The sequence below is a fragment of the Macaca fascicularis genome, chromosome 15, assembly GCF_037993035.2.
Source record: "Macaca fascicularis isolate 582-1 chromosome 15, T2T-MFA8v1.1".
NCBI lineage: Eukaryota > Metazoa > Chordata > Mammalia > Primates > Cercopithecidae > Macaca > Macaca fascicularis.
This window is the reverse complement of record NC_088389.1, coordinates 80,718,179-80,735,697: the sequence shown is the minus strand read 5'-3', so window position 1 is coordinate 80,735,697 and position 17,519 is coordinate 80,718,179. Positions and strand designations below refer to the sequence as shown.

General features: G+C 40.9%; 1 protein-coding gene across 3 annotated transcripts in view; it reads left to right on the top strand.

The window, feature by feature from the left end:
• The window catches only part of ADAMTSL1 (ADAMTS like 1), a 979,893-nt gene that overhangs the window by 211,219 nt on the left and 751,155 nt on the right, over positions 1-17,519 (top strand). The window lies entirely within an intron of this gene.

Here is a 17,519-nt window from a genome sequence, read left to right as displayed (position 1 = left end):
ATCTTTGAAAATATGTCTTTGGTTATGCCTCTGGATTCAAAAAAGTGTGTTGAAAATCCAGATTGCAACAAATAGTTGCAGTGTGAGAAGATAGAGGGAGTTTCCTACCCAAGATATTTCAGTTTATCATCAGTGGTAAGCATCATCGTAACCAGTGTGCCTTCTGCCAGCCTGGTTGGGGAAGGAGAATTTATGAGGGTGATCTTCCAAACTGTGTGTCCGTCAAGATGCTGGGCAGCCAGCAGGGAGGCATCTAGGAGTTGTAAAGACAGCATTTCAGTGTGTAACTGGGAGCTCATTGTTAATCGTGTGTGACATATGGCACAGCTGTGAGGGTCTTGTGCCAGGCAGGATGAGCTAGTGCAAAAGCATGTGGAGACAACCAGGCCATTTAGACCTGAAGAGAAGCTTATGCTACAAGGAGAAAGAAAACAGGTGATAAAAGCCATTTGCCTTTATAGCATAAAGAAATAATTGTGATTAACTACCTAGACCACCTGATGGATTACACTGTACTAGATCCCTGAGACACCATTTTCTGATGTAATAGTCATGTAGAATGACTATGAGTGTGGGTGTATGTGAATGGAGTGGGAGTGGACTGGAGAAAAAAAGAGAATTTTTAACAAATGGAGTGTGTAGATGTGTGTGGGGGGTGGTACATGCACAGGCACATACACAACACACACACACACACACACACACACACACACACACACACAGACACACGCTTTAATAGAAGGAGAATACTAACATTTCACCAGTGCCAAAATGTTCCTCTAGCTTGGTGGGCTTGAAAAGTGATACATCCAGTTTAGACATTTGGCAGGCTGCATGTGGAAAGTTTTCACATCTTGTCAACCTTGTTTTAAGGAGTCTTCGCTGTCAGCACTGAGAAGGTTAACAACCTTGGGAATGGGTGGGGAAAAAGAAGAGGTGTGTGTTGGTTTGGCAGCACACAGATAGCGGAAAATGGTCACCAGGAAACTTGCCATGTTTCGGAAGTTCTGTTTGAAGCAAAGACTACCAGCATATCATCATTTTCATTTTGTTTTCCTCTCATGACAGAAGTCTTTCATATGTTTGTCTCATGTTTCTATGCTTAATGTGGCATGTAGCATATTGAGATTGGACTTTTACCTTTTCTTTTTTTTTTTTTTTTTTTTTTGAGACGGAGTCTTGCTCTGTTGCCCAGGCTGGGGTGCAGTGGCCGGATCTCAGCTCACTGCAAGCTCCGCCTCCCGGGTTTACGCCATTCTCCTGCCTCAGCCTCCCGAGTAGCTGGGACTACAGGCGCCCGCCACCTCGCCCGGCTAGTTTTTTGTATTTTTTAGTAGAGATGGGGTTTCACCGTGTTAGCCAGGATGGTCTTGATCTCCTGACCTCGTGATCCACCCGTCTCGGCCTCCCAAAGTACTGGGATTACAGGCTTGAGCCACCGCGCCCGGCCACTTTTACCTTTTCTTAGGGGAGGCATTTGCAAATAGATTAAAGCTTAAGTTGTTGATAATTTTAGATGCTTTTCATTAAGAGATAACAGATTACCTGTTGGTTGCTCAGTTTTATGTAAATTTTTCGTCTAACGAATGACTAGTTGCATAAAGTTGTCAAATAGTTTGTGATATACTGAGTCAGAGTTTTAGTTAGGTAGAAAGGCTTCTGGGTATGCAGACTCTCAAATGCAGGTGACATTTTGGGAGAATTCTATTAGACTGTAATTTTCATAGGATCTGGTAATAGATAATCAGAAAATTACATTTTATTTCCTCTTAAGCTATCAATGGACCACCACGGTAATGAGATTTGCATTTATAAACACAGCACCAATGATAGTATTTCTGGACATCTTCTTTGTTGATAGAAACAACTTAAAGTTGCACAATTTTCTTTCCCTTGAGACAGGGTCTCACTCCTGCTACTCCCAACTCAGTCTCCTGAGTAGCTGGGACTACAGGCACCATTTTGCCCACGCTGGTCTCAAAATCCTGGTTGAAAGCAATCTGCCCGCCTCAGCCTCCCAACATGCTGGGATTATAGATGTGAGCCACAGTGACTGGCCTGACAATTCAAACTACTGAACATGGTACATGAATCCCCATCTCTAATGAAATAGAGAATCACTAGGATTGTAGAAATTCAGTGATTCAGCTATGAAACAGAAATTAAGGATCCCTCTCCCCATTTTTTTTCAATTCCCATTCTCTCTTCCCCATATTGTTCCAGTAAATAAGTAAGAAAGTAGGTATTTAGGCTAAAGGACCCTTATAAACATAACTCTGATAAACAATAGCAGAAAGAAGTTAGCCATAGAAGGCTTTTGTATATCTTTTTAGAAGAATATCGAGGTACAAAATACTTTCCTTTGAAAAAGAAAGAACCTATATTTTGCATGCATTATAATAAAAACATAGAGGCAATCTATAAAGTCTTCTATACAACAGACTATAATACATTAAAATTATGTCTCCCCCCACTTTTCCAAATAATATGCAGAAATTTCTCATTTTAATAACACCTTATTTTAGCAATGGTATAATCTGTTTTATATCTATGTCTAGTGAAGAATAAACTCTGGTCAGCCTAGCATAATATTATGATTAAAGGAGACAAAAGGCCTACCTGCTAAATATATCTTTGCCTCTGAACACAATTCTGACTGGTGTTAAACTGAGAAATCCTGAAAGCCTCTTTTGAATGCTAATATGCTTCCTGGGAGTCCACATTATCAGGGTGAGGTTCAGAATTGCAGGCCAATAGAGTTAGAGAAGAATTGGTAGATATTTTGCACTATGCCCTTTTTAAAAATAAGAACATTTCAGCACAGAGGGGAGTAATGATTCTTTCAGGGTCATATGGTTTGTTGATGCCAAGCTGAAGCTGGATACAACTTTCCTGAAAGAACTCAAGGCCCCTGAGAAGACCTGCTCATCCCACCTCAGTTCTTTCCTCATTATCTTTTCAATATCATCCCTTTTCTGTGGGTTTTTGTCTGTTAATTCTATCAATTCACAGATGCAATGTGGGCCCATAAGCAATCAGATGTAAGAAGAGATAAACGTTGTAAACTTGTATATGTTTATTAAGTTAATCATATTTAAAATGAAATAATAAGATATTAAAACACACCACGAACAGAAAAACAATTTTCCTTCATATTAGAAGAGAATGGATGATGATTACATTTCTTTTCAACCCTAAGATTCTGTAATGCTGAGAGTCAGAACTGCAAAATGGTCAGAGTATAGGATTGTGTTTTTAGTGTGTCCTGCATGGCCAACAAGAAAGTAGCCTGAGGTCAAGAAACCTTCCCTTGCTCCCCAGGGAAACAGGGAAGCAGGTAAAGGAAAGGAAAGCTTACCTAGGAAGATGCTTTTAGTAACTGGCCTTGTCTGCACTTGTTACTCTGAGCTGCCCGCTGCCAGCCTACATCAGTTGCATGCACTGGGAGTCGTGGTGAGGCAGCATGTTCCTGAGCCCAAGTTGCAGGCACTGCCATCCCCACTGCATGGGGCCCTGTCTCAGAGAGAAAAGAATGTGGAGCCCCACTTCCTGTGAGATCTTTGAGTCCCCTGCTGACTTCTTGCCATCACAGTAACTTCAGCTACTTACACTTCTTGTCTCTCCTTGCTCACATAGGCTTCCCTCTGCCTCCACAGGTGCGTTTTCACCTTGCATTGCTCCTTTTGGGAAGACAGGAAGCACCATACCTATCAAGCAGTTCTTGCTTTCTGGCCTGGTCAAGAAACTATTAAGAATCAGGCCATGTTCTTGAAATAGAGAAAAGCGTTTCAGGGATAACAAAAGTAAATTAACATTTAATAAGCACTATGACTGCATTCTCATTTCCCAGTTTTTATTCCCTTAATCCTTTTAACCAACTGTCACAATGACATTTCTGATGAAAATTTGATTATTTATGCACATCTGCCATGCCCTTTTGGGTAGAATGGAGCATTCTTTTGGTTGTCAAAGGAGGGTCAAGACTTTCATAGGTCTGATTGCATGATGTCCTCTAGGTTCATAATTTGTCTTTACAGAGAGAAGCTAGCAAGTTTTTAAAAGACACCGAGCATGTCTTTTAGATGGCCAGGAAAATACATTGTTCAAGTATTTAGAGAATTTTAGGAATACAGACTACCAAATAAGATATAAAATTCAGCATTCCCACCAGACATACAAGGAACATTTTTTTTTTCAACAGACGGCTGTCTCCCCCAACTCCCTTAGAATGCAATGAACAATCAGTTTCTCTGCTACAACCTTAGAACATGAGCAGACACAGCACAAAAACAGGGCAGTCCACCAATGGTTTGGCAGCTAAAGTATCCATCATCAACTTTTCTGGACTTTCTTGAAAAGTAGTTGCCATTCCTGACTAGTGGTTTTACTCATTTCTATTGGAAACTAAAATCTGGGTGGGCTGGAATCCTCAACAGCATGTTAAGAAGCCAGATAAATCAATGTCCCTATGGTATAACTAATCATAAGAGTAGAAAATCCTTAGAAACAGAGTATGGCTCAACCTCTGCCATCCTCGAGAAAGGCCCCATTTGGCTCCAAATCTTGCATTCTTTCTACTACGCCACTCTACCTAAAAACTAAGTCTTGGTGCCATTGGCTATATTTGGGTCTTATTTATTTTGAGTAAGTTATTTAAGTAAGTTTTGATAAGTTATTTTAACTTTTTGCGCCACATTTTATGGTATAGTAGGTCATTTGGGGATTCTCTGGGAACAAGACCCAAAGTTATACCAATATTTCTATGGGAAATTTGTCTTCAAATAATACTGTTTTAAATAAAGCTGCCATCTCCAAGAACATGACCACAGCATTATTGAAGTCAAGGTTGTATGAGTGCTGTGGGGTCCTGAAGCAGAGGTGCTGTCACTGTTTGGGACGGTTTCTTAGAGAGGATTAGTCTTGTATGATGAAGCCATCAGATAATGCAGAGGGTTAATAGAAATCAATGAGGTGTTTCCTTTCCAAGATTTCACTTTGAGCTTCTAAGATTACTCTCTTCTTGACATTTTCTCTTCTAGTTTTCCATAGACTGACAAGGACGTCTCATCTTTTCTTATCCCTCATAATCTCTTGATTGTGGCTGTCCTGTGGAGGATTTGTGACCTCTCTCATCATCTCCCTCTGTAGTCTTTCCCCAGGACTGTATGCACTTGGCAAATCTAGGTGATGACTCCCGAATAAGTAAAGTGAAATAGAAGGGCCAATGGGTTGGGTTTCAGGAGATCTAATTCACTCTCTAGAAGACCTTGTATGGGCCACCTTGCTTCCCTAAGGTTTCTTCATCTATTTTTTAAAAATATGGTGGGGTGGAGTGAGATGAACTGAGTATATGAGGAGGTCACTTCCTTCATAGTCAGGAAGTTCTTCAGGAAGGAAGTGAAGTACTTCAACTCTAGAATCCCATCTTGTAACATCAGTGTGAATTCCTGAATTTATAGAATCACTCTGATTTGTCACCCAAGCCCTGATCTTCATTTCTATCTACTAAGGATCAATAATTTTTCTTTATGTGCCCTACCAGCCCAGAAATGCAAAATGTCTACCACAGCAATCATTTTCCCCTACCAAACAAGATGCCCTACTTTATTTCCTATTTTCCAAAAGTGCTGTCCCTGGGCACCCAGGCCTGAGTCCACATGGTTTTCTTTGATCAGTTCTTTTCCTTCATCACCTACATCCTGTGAGCCACCCCATATGCCATATTTTAATTTTGAAATGCATTGTGTCTATATTTTTTCCATCTACCTTTTGTGTGTGTTTGAACCAGTGATGTTAAGTACATTTACATTGTGTCCAACCATTACCACTACCCATTTCCAGAACTTTACCATCATCCCAAACTGAAACTCTACCCATTAAACAATATCTTTCTAACTACTCTTAATTGTTAAATATCAGAATATCAGAGGTTAGTGTGCTCTTCAGGATGATCTGCCACAGATTAGATCGGACAGGTTAGATAAAGGAACCACAACCTTGATGGGTTCAACTGTGTACTCACCAGCTCCTCATTCTGCCACTTCCAGATTGCATCACTGTTCTCCAAGCTGACTTCTTTGCCTCAGGCTTCTCCAACTTCCAGTCTACCATGAATGTTACTTTGAGCTTTATATTCTATTTGTACCATTGCCCCCCGTTTCACTCCATGCTTGGAAACTGGTACACTGTAAGCTTCTCAGTCACATTTTACCCAAATACACAGTTCAATTTCCTGCCATTTTTGTTGTTTATTGTCTACTATGTCAGGTTAGTGCTCCCCCAAGCTCCCATTTATTTATTTATCTAGGATTGTTTATTTTCATTTCCTCTAAGATTCATCTGGTTCAGGAGTTTGCCCAGGATTACAGAGATAGGGTTCAAACTGTCTCCCCGGAAGAAGGAGTTTAGACTCTTTCCCAGTGCTAAGGAGCCAGTGTTCAGATTCTGTCCCAGGATTAAGGAGTGAGGGTTCAGAATCTCTTTCAGGACTGTGGAGCCGGGGTTCAGACACTTCCAGGAATAAGAAGCTCAGGTTCAGACTCTCCTCCAGAATTAAGAGGCTAGAGTTCAGACTTTACTCCAGAATTAAAAAGCTAGGGTTCAGACTCTCAGGATTAAGGAACCAGGGTTCAGATTATCTCCCAGGATTACAGAGCTGGGGTCAGACTCTCGTGAGGGCTCCAATTAGGCTAGTAACTCATCTGATGCAGCAGGGTAGTAAGATCGGCAGTGAGGGGCCACCTCAGCCAGTTTTGCTGTGACTCCAGATTGCCAGTCCCAGCTCTAGACAGTGATCCCTCTGTACCTGCTGCCTTAACAGTAGCAGCCAGCATTATTGAGCTGGGTGGGCCAGGGTCTGGGCTAACCATTTTCATAAAGTATTTCATTGAATCTCATATATTATTTCTATTTTCAAAAATCTGACAGCTAAGTATTAAACTAGTGATTTTCAGTCCTGGCTGCACATTTAGAACACATTAAATCAGTAATTGCTACTGAAACTAACTGATGTTCGGGCTGTCTACCACGAGCTTTTGATTCGTTGGCCTGGGGTAAGACCTGGAAGTAATGGACCCCGTTCAAGGTGAGATAGCCAAGGAACCTGCATTCAAACCCAGGTCACTATGGCTTCAGAACCCAAATTCCGAACCCAGAGTTCTTGGCCCTGTTCATGGATCAGAATCACCTGTGCTTGTGTGTGTATATATATTTAGACACACAGAAATCATTATGGTATTGGGCTAGATTACTTAAAATATTTTTTTAAAAAACTATTTGGTTAACTTCAATGGGCAACTAGAATTGAAAACAAAACCTTAACCATGATACGACATTACATCTCATTAGACCTCATTCAACGAATACATAACTTATCCATTCATGCAAAATGGGAAGGGTGGTATGTTGGAATGTATTGAGAGAAGAGGAATAACAATAACATCATTGTACTGTTGAATAGTAAGGAATGAAAATGGGACACATAATTCTTTAAGTTACCTACATTTGTAAGCCATTATTTGAAATAAACTCCCATTAAGCCGTATCTGTGCATGCCTAGTTTGGCACAGTGCAATTCTGGCCATTTACTAGGAACTCCGCATATGGAAGTACATACTCATAGTGAAAAGAAATGGGACTCTAACCTGAAAGGTTTTAGTGTAAAGATGTGTGGATGCTCTGAACTCAAGACTGACAGGATGTCCAGCATGCTGCTACTTATTTGAACTTCTGGAGAGGCAAGTTTGTTGTTGATGCATGTCATTGGTACCACTTGATTATTAGTATTATTAAACTGATGTCTTGGGAGCATAGCCATTAACTAATTTTGGCTTCAGATTCAATTCTGGTTGTTGACAAATGGTGGAATGGGAGTAGAGATTGACTTAGCTACAAGAAAGAGGCCCTAAGAGTATAATGTCCCTAAGGATTCTGTAAAAAGTGCAGTTATATAATTTGTTGAGATGAGTTAAGTGGTAATCATCCTGATGTTTGACATTTACACATTCTTCCCATAGTACTAGACGTTTAACTTATGCACACATTTGACACTGAAGAAGTACTGTTCTATGTAATGTACTCAAAACTTGCCAGTGGGTGTGGTGGTTCTTTCTTTAAAGTAAACAGCCTTAGATTTACTAAAGTGTCATTATCGAATATAGGGAGATGAATTCACTGGAGAAGTGAAATCCAAGCATCTGAAATGATACTTTGACCTTTAAAATAGGAAACAGAATAGCAGGGTTTGTTGTGGAGACAGACACTTCCTTTAGCAGTGACAATAAGGACATCAGCCAGTTCTGAAGACTTGATAGGGACTGCCAGGAAGGTTAACCATGCCACCATCACAACTTCAATAACTGTAAGGGAAGCAGTGTCATTAGGAAATTGCACTAATATTTCATGTGTGTAATTACACTGGTCTCTTCACTTAGAAAAACATGGGGTCAGACAAGGGAAGCAATACTGCTAATTGACTTTCCTTTTCTCATAGTTGGTAATACCTGGTTTTCACCTGGGGCACAATCTATCTCTGTTTCTTATCTGATTAAGTGAGTTATTTCAGTATTGATAATTATAAACATCTGACTTAGAGCTGGCCTGCGTGTATAACTCCATATGTAGAATCTACTCTAGTTAAGTAAAAAACATAGAACACTGCAGTTAGGAAATAGTCACAGTTGAATTATTTTAACTGAGGCTCCATACATACTATGCATTCATATCAAGTTGCCAAGGATAAACTTAAACACAAAAACATTGTTCATTAATAAGATTAATGAACTATGAGGAAAGCAACTCTTTGGGAATATAAGTCGAGAGCCTCAAAATGTGAAATGTTTAAAAACATACGTTTACTGTTAATTGTATTGCTGAAAGGAAGGAGGGCATCTTTTACTAGCCACAAGGTGGACAGTTACCACATCCAGTTGCTTAACACATCAGAAATACAAGACTGCCAGGCACAGTGGTGCATGCCTGTAGTCCCACATACTCAGGAGGCCGATATGGGAGAACTGCTGGGCCCAGGAGTTTGAGGCCAGCCTAGGCAATGTAGCAAACCCTGCTTTAAAAAAATACAGTTTTCTTGTATATATTAATATATAGGCATGTGTGTGTATCATATGTATATATATCACATGTATATCTATCATATGTGTATGTATCCTATATGTATACCTTGTATATACACACACCACCTAAGAGGCCTCTGAGGATTGCTCTATGGATACAAGGTGCTGTCTTCCTAAGGAGAAGCCAGTTTCTCCATCACAACTTACACTGATGCAGTGCCTTCCATGTAACAGGTACTATACCAAAGGCTTTATATGGCATACCCCTCACACAATCCTCACAAACAGTCCTCTGAGAGATATAGACTTTCTCTCATTTAAGATGAGGAATCCAAGGCACAGATTAGTTCATTTATTTGCTCAGGATCATGTAACTCTGATGTACAGAGCCAGGATTCAAACCCTCTTACTCTGTAACCCATGCCTCGCACCGCCTCCCTCAGTCACATAATACTGATGTGGAAAAAGGCAGTAAGAGCATTTACAAGGCTCCGTAAGTGAAGTAAGTTGCATAGTGGTTCCCAAACCTGGCTGCACATCAGGATCATTTGGGAAGCTTATTTAAAAATAAATATTTCCAAAGAATACCTGTAGAGAGTCTAATTAAGAATGTCAGAGGTGTGCATTGGGATTTATTTTCATAACTGCTCCCAGATGATTTCAATGCAGGCAATCAGCTGCCATTTGCGAACCATAGGATTAGATAGTAAATGTAAGCAATGTGCATTTAAGCAAGAGTGGGCTATATTCTCTAAAAACCCTGTAGTCATGGTATGTAGGTATTAGAGCTTTAACATTAATACGAAAAACAGTCCCTGACATTGTAGGATGTTAGGAGAGATAATTGTGTAAACAGGTACAGAATGCACAGGTGAAGTGCTTTAGTAGAGTAGGAAAGAGAATCACACCAATATGGCACAGGAGAGAAAAGGGCTACCTCTGTTTGTGGAAGTCAACTCGGGCTTCACAGAGAGGACAGGATTTATATGGAACATTAACTTGTCTCCAGAAACAATAAAGAGAAGGAATGGCATTCCAAACAGAAAAGGCTGTGAGATCAAAAGCTGTGAAGCAGGAAAATGGACAGATATTTGGGCAGCAGCTGGGGTTGCAGTGTGGTTAGCCTTGTGTACTGTGGCAAGGAGTGAGACCTTATTGCTGGTCACCAGCAACCATTGGCATATTTATGCAAGGCAGTACAGGACAAAGGCTGCCTTTTAAAACAGTCACAGAGGCTAATGTGTGAGGATGGCTTAAAGGAGGCAAAATTGTAAGGAGGGCCAACAATGGGGAGGCTGAGCTATAGTTAAGGTGAAACGGGACAAGGCCTGAACTCTGGGGCAGGGTGTCTGAGTATGGTGGGAATGGAAGGGAAAGAGTTGAAGCAAGACATTTGAGAGATCATCAGTAGAAAACGATGACAGATCAGATGAGGGTAGACCGTTGCAAAAAATGAGGGCATCCAGTCAGGGATGAGACTGGAATTTCTGGACTGGTCCATGCAAAGATAGTAGCCCAGTTTTCTGAGGGAAAATCTGTCATTGATGGAGATTCTCAGTCTAGTCTTGGATTTTCTTTCTATTTATTGGCAGATTTTCTTTCACTTTAAATAGAAAATAAATTAATATAAGTTTGAAAACAGATGAAAATATAAATGACTTTATTTTGAAAGAATTATAATACATAGCAGAGAAAGAAGTGTTTCCTTATCATTGTATTCAGGCTAAACTGGGACTGGCTGAAGCCTTGAGCCTTCAATATTCATCTTTGGAAAACACATGGGGATCTTCCAATATCATTTTTTAAAATTCTAACAGACTAACATTGCAAGTCCAGGCTCCATTAGTCTCAGTGGTTAAACTTAAATCTCTTAACATGTAAGTCCTTCTGTAGTTGCTGTCCAGTAATAAAGTGGGTGATGGAATTTTTAAGAAAACACTTTATGGCTCTGCAATAGATGAATTTTTCCACTGGGATTTATATAATGACTTCGGAGAAAACTAAAACAATGTATAAAATAAAACCCTGTGGAAGAAAAAATAATTATAAAGAATTCCCACCTGAAATGATGGAATGCCTACAGTTGTAGAGTTCTGTATTTTGTTTCACTATCTATTTAATAATTAAAGACCCTTTTAGTAGCCAGAAGTTCCACTTTAAAACATTGTATTCTAGGGTGCTAAGAATTTGGTGGAGAGCAATAACTTTTTCCAAATGTGGCAAGAGAAACATTCAAAAGAGAGGCATCTTTGACCTAAGACTCACTCAAGTAAATCTGGCTAGGGGGAGTTCTTCTTATTGTTAGGGGAAGGATCTCGAGCTAGGGACCACCTAATGGACAGCTGGACCAACTCTCCAGAAGCCCTGAGATGCACAACCTTTGGCACTATGTTATGAAATGCTATAGAGCAGGGTTTGGTTCCCTGCTATGCCACTTGCTGGCTGCATGTTCTTCAGCAGGTAACTTAAATCTCCTGAGACTCCTTTCCTTCTCTGTAAGGTGGATGTGATGGAACTCAACTAATGGGAGTATGGCGAAAAGTAAGTATTAAATGAGGCAATATGTGTTCAAATTGCTGTGTAAATGGAAAGGAATATGTATTATAATTATTATACTTTTAGAATTTTCTTAAAATAAAACCAAACCGTGTTTCAGGTTTTTAAACCACGTATATATATACATACCTTGCAAGTGTTTTTTCTAAATAGATATCTCCCCGATTATCTCTTTTATACCCATGTATCCAGCAGCTAGGGATTTTAAGGCAGAGTATGCTACTTTTAGGGAGTAATGAACTTGAGGAGGCTGTAGGTTTGCAAACCTACAAATTTGTTGAATTTTTGCAAATTCATTTGCATTTGAATTTATACTCCATCTTCATAGTACACAAAGCGGCTGGTATGCAGCCATGGCTAATAGTGCTGGACATTGCTTCTGCTGTGATGTTCCTCCTGTGGAACACTGACCTTGAAAACATGTTTTCGTACTGTGACTGTTCTAAATTTACCTAGATGATAAAGGAAGCACTATAGAGACACAGTAAACCAGTTCTAGGAGTCCCGGAGATCAAAAGGAAAAAAAGGAGGGTGAGGTTGTGCTTTCTGCAGCATCCTCACGAACTTCTGCTGGAGCACCAGCATTCCAATGAGATTATTTAGCTTCAAGTAGATCTTGTCTCAGGTGGTTGAAATGTCAAGGCCAAGATCTAACGCTCTGCCTCAAGTGGATTGCACCACAGCCATGAGCCTCTTGCATGTCTTCATGAGTTTAAAGAGTGTGTAGTTGACTGTGTGTATGAGTGTGAATATGTGTGTGTATGAGGAAGACTGATAATCTGGAGACATGGATTTTACTCATATCTGCCACTAAGGAACCTTGCAGGAGATCACCTCACCTGTTTAATTTCATTTCCCTTACCTGGATGATAAAGGGTAGAATGAGATACTCTCTTAAGATTTCTTCCTGTAACATCTTATGGTTTTTTGACTGACTGACTGACTAACTGATTCACCAAACCTTGAACCTTATGGAATTGTGATTCTAAATGCAGTGTTGTAATGGCAATCTTTTGTCAACCTAGTTTATGTGTTCTGTATTCATGAGGCATATGTTGTTCCCTAAGTCAGTGTTAGATTCTCTCCTCTCCCTCCCAAGGCAGGGGAGGGCACATGGGGGCATACCTACCTGATTCTACAAGGTCTCCTACACCTTGAAGTAGAACTGATGACATTACTTGTCAGCAGATTTAACAGCAACAAGAGTGTCTTCATTTGTGATGGATGGAAGCTTCCCAAAGTGGGTGAGAGAGAACAGAGTCAAAGGAAGGGGAGCCAACTTCCTTCTTCTGCATTCCACCTTCTGTTAATGGTCCTATTCTGATAACCCCTGAGAAAATCCACAGAAGAGTTTTAATCCCTCTAGATGAGAATCCTTCCAAGGAAATGAGTTCCATCCAACTTTTAGGTATCCAAGAAATCATGAATTAATAGATCCTGAATACCTGCCATGCTACATGTACAAAATAACACATATAGCTATCCTATGTGACTGCTATGTAGGTTATATTTTAACTTTATAAACTGCAGAAGTAATGACAAGATACAGACATGAGATCACAATTTTTCCCACTTGTATTGGGCCACTTAGCTTGAATTTTGAATTCTACATTAGAAAATTTCAAATGTATATCTTGTGGTCCGTCTCCTAAATTAAAATGTGATTCCTCCTCATTGGTTTCTTGTGATTTTCAGCCAGTCACCCAAGCTCATATCCTCCTCTGTCTCCAGAGACTGATGAAATTTTTAGGTTCTGGAAATTTAGAGGATACTAATGATCTCATATTCAAATAAGTCAAATAAAAGTATGCAATGTTTTGAGCCAGGCATTGTAATTGAGAGAAGTACCTAAGTGGCATGTATTTATTTATGTACCAACTGTTTGCTAGGTGTATTCTGTGTATAAGTCACTGCACTGGGGATGCAAAGCTAAGCAAAGCCTAGCCTACTCTTAAATAATGTAAGCCATAATAGGGAAGTTAGGCTTGACAAAAATGGCCTAAATACAAAGTATAAGAAGCTGTTGAAGTGAGAAAAAGTTTCTAAGATGTTAGAAAAGGCTCTTTTTCTTTATCCTCTTTGTTGATGGTCCCCAAGACCACCCTCAGTTTCAGTGATTTGCTGGGACTCAGGATTCAGCATGTAGTTGTACTTATGGCTATGATACAAAGTAAGATCAGCAAAGGGAAAAGGTGTATGGGACAAAGTCCAGCAGAAACAAGAGGCAAGTTTCCAAGAGTCCTCTCTCCCAGTGGAGTCAGTACTGAATGAGCTGACTTTCTCCAGCAACAAGTTGGACACACATGTGTGAAATGTTGCCTACCAGGGAAGTCTATCAGAGACTCAACACTAGAAGATTTTTATTGGGGGCCAGTCATATAGGTGTCCTCTTCCTAGCACATACCAAAGTTCTAGACTCCCAGAAGGAAAGAAGGTGTTCCACATAAATCACATTGTGCGACAATTGAGGCAGTGAGCCACTCATCAGTTCTGAGAATGGTGGGAGCATGCCTGAAATCCAAATTTCCACATGCCAACCAAGGACCAACCTAGTCAGCAGGACTTCAAAGGATAGCAGTCTCTGGCCTGGTATGTTAACTGTTTTCTGCACACCATCAAAAAATTATCATGGAAAGCAGTAATGGAAATAAAGATCCCAGAATAGTTAATGTGACAGAGCTGTCCAAAATCAGGCTACTTGGAAAACAATCAGAGGGAGGCAAAATTCCATGTAGTCATTTCATTCATCCATTCATTTTTGTGTCCACCAAGTATTTGGTGAGCTCTGAAAAAAGAGTGAGCACCAGAATGGTTTCTTATTTATAAGAATCTATCATGTGACCCAACACCCTGGAATCAGAATGATAGTCCACTTGGAAATTCCACATTTTTATTGAGTGACTGGTGCCAAGCCCTGGGCTCAATGTTGGCTGTGTGAACAGGTCAGAGCAGATTGCTGCCCTCACAGGGCTCACAGGTGGACACAGTTTACTTTCTCAACCAACCCCTGACCCCATGCTCAATAATGCTGAGCTCAGTGAGAAGGGGAGGAGAGTGGAAGAGCAGATGAAGGAGGTTTGGGTTCCTCATCATGGACAGAAGAACATGGCGCCCTGAGGCAGCAGTTCCTTAACAGCCCAGGGAACTCTACGCTGGGAAAGAGGCTCTAAGAAAACAGCTGTGGACACCAGCAACATGCTGTCCTGTCCCCAGAACACCAGACCAGCTTTTCTAGGACACAGAGTTGCAGGGCCTGGATTCAAGATCCTGAGGTTAAAGCAGTTGAAACAAACACCAGGCCCGTAGTTGGAGAAATGAGAGCCCCCTCACTCCAGTTCAAGTAACCAGCTAGAGGCAGCACAGAGGTGTCCAGCACCCTACCTGCACAGCCTGGTGGTGGCCAGCACTTCTTCCAAGTAACCTTCCATCACAAGGTTGGTGGCCTGCTCTTTGTGGCAGCCCCTCTCTCACTGGACTAGAGAAGCACTTCTTGACCATTCGATTATTGGGATTAATGGCATATTCCTCACAGCATCTCCTGTGAGCATCTGACAGCATCTCCTGTACATCACATACTCCTATAGATCTTGTCACTGACTCTTTCACCAGCAGGCGCTACTGAGAAAGGAGGTACTATGGTCTTTCAAACTCAGGAAATTGACCAGATTCTACCTCCTCACAAGCCACCGTGCAGCTGTGGTCAAGTGATTTAACTTTTCTAAGTCCACATCTTCTCACTGAGACACAAGGATAACAGTACTTCCCAGGGTTGTGGCCAGGTTCAATGAAACTTTGCATCTGTATCACCTGAGATGGCCCAACATGTGGTAGACAAACTCAGTAAGTGAGAGTTCTTGTCCTTTTTCCCTGCAGGATCTTGCCTTGGATGTTAGAGGACACTGAGGAATGTTCCCATAGCTTTAGAAGCAAGAGCTCTAGCAGTCCCCCGACCTCTTCCCCTTCTTTTTCTCCTGCCTGAAGTATCTTCTACTGTCAAGTTACAAAATGAATCTGGAGAGAACAGCTGCTTCTGTTGTTCCATTCTCCACACACAGAGCTCACGAAATATATTGAACATCTGAGGTCAAGCAGCACCCATATTCCTTTCCCCCACTTGCTATTTCTTCAGAGTTCTTGCTGTCTTTGTCTTTGCTAACAAAGGACAAAGTAAAAGTCAGTGGACTGGGGAACAATGAAATTAAGACAGGCTCTTCTTTTCATAATATGTGTTCTTTAAAACCTTAGAAATCTCTTCTGCATCTAACCCCTGTTCTCCCTCCTTTGATCTCCATGGAGGGCGCCCCCTCACCCAGTTCTATCCCTCAGGTTTTACAATGGGGACTTGGAAAATTATTTGGAGACTTGGAACAACTTATGAAGCAGGTGCAGCTGAGAAAACTGAGGCAGAGGTAAATATATCTGTTGCCACAGTTCCACATCTAACAAGAGGCAGATTTGTAACACAGGAGTCCAAGAATCTATGCATTTATCTATCACAGCATGCTGGCTCTCTAGAAAGGAGAGTTGCCTTTGACAAGATAACAACAGGGTTGCACCACAAAGCCACCGTCTTAACAAGTGACCCAGGCCATATGTATGTGCCATAGTGCCAAAGAGTGGTAAACATTTCCAAACTTTAGGATGAGACAGGGATAGAGTTCAAATCCTGGTTCAGCTAGTTTTTACCCTAATCTTTCTGAGCATTCGTTTTCTAGTCTATCACACTGGGGGAGTAATGTTTACTTTTGGTATGGTTTTGAAGATGAACTAGTATACATGAAGCACTAGTCTGGGGTTTGGAATCCAGTAGGGACTCAGTAAACATTGGATGTGATGAGGATGATGCAGGTCTGTCGATGGCAGTTTCACTCCAATGCTAACTGGGCAGCATTGAACCTGGACAAAGTGGTATTTGTTGGAGTTAAACAAGCTTGTAATCAGAAGGCTTAACCACCATCTACTCTCTGCTGCCATCTAGGAAAGAGGAGCCGGAGCCAGAGGACACACTCGTTATTTTAAGACTGGATTGGCATGTTCCCCTTAAGGGGTATGCTCAGAGGAATCCTGTGGAGATTCTGGACCAAGTTCCCTTCTCCTTCATTTAGCAATTACACATGAGCTCTGGTCAATTGGCTCTAACTGAAGGATTTTAAATAGTGGGTTTGCAGCTTCTCTCCATCCCGAGTACATCTTCCTTTCCCACAGTCAGTAACTTCCACTTCACTCTATTTTTTATGGCAGCTGGGGGTAAGGGCTGTGGAGCAGGACTATGTTGCTTAGCAGCGAATATCAGAGCTGCCGTGTGCTTTTGTGTTTTTTTTAAGCTGGGTTTTTTGTCAGTCTGTCTGATGGAATCATATTGGCATCCTCCCTTGTCAGAACCCCATGGGTCAAGTGTAGGCGTGTGCATGCTTTATAGATGGGTCCCCGTTCCTGCCTGCTGCCTGCTCAAGATGATGGTGGCTGCTGGTTTTGTTTAACAGACACTTCATGCTGCAAATTCTCAAGTGCAAATCACCTTTTGTTTCTTTTATCCCTGGCAATAATGAAGGGCTGAACTGGAGCTTAAATAATTCTTTCAATGAATACATTAAACAGACTCTTTCATTATAGATGTTAGAGGAATGAAAATAATTTGCACAAAGCCACATTTCCTTCACAAAGTTTTAAAAGAAGTGAGGGAACGGCCATTGAGGGAACAATTAATTTTGTTTCTGTAGGAAAATGGGGAGGGGGCAGATGAAATATGTTTTAAGACTTTCGAAAAGATTTCTGGTGGGAACATTTAACAACTGAGTAAAACGTTGCTTTGGGATAGATAGTGCTATTTGGATCTGTGTTTTTGTGGCAGTTTCTTACTATCTTCAGAGCAGATGAAGAATGGAATTCTCT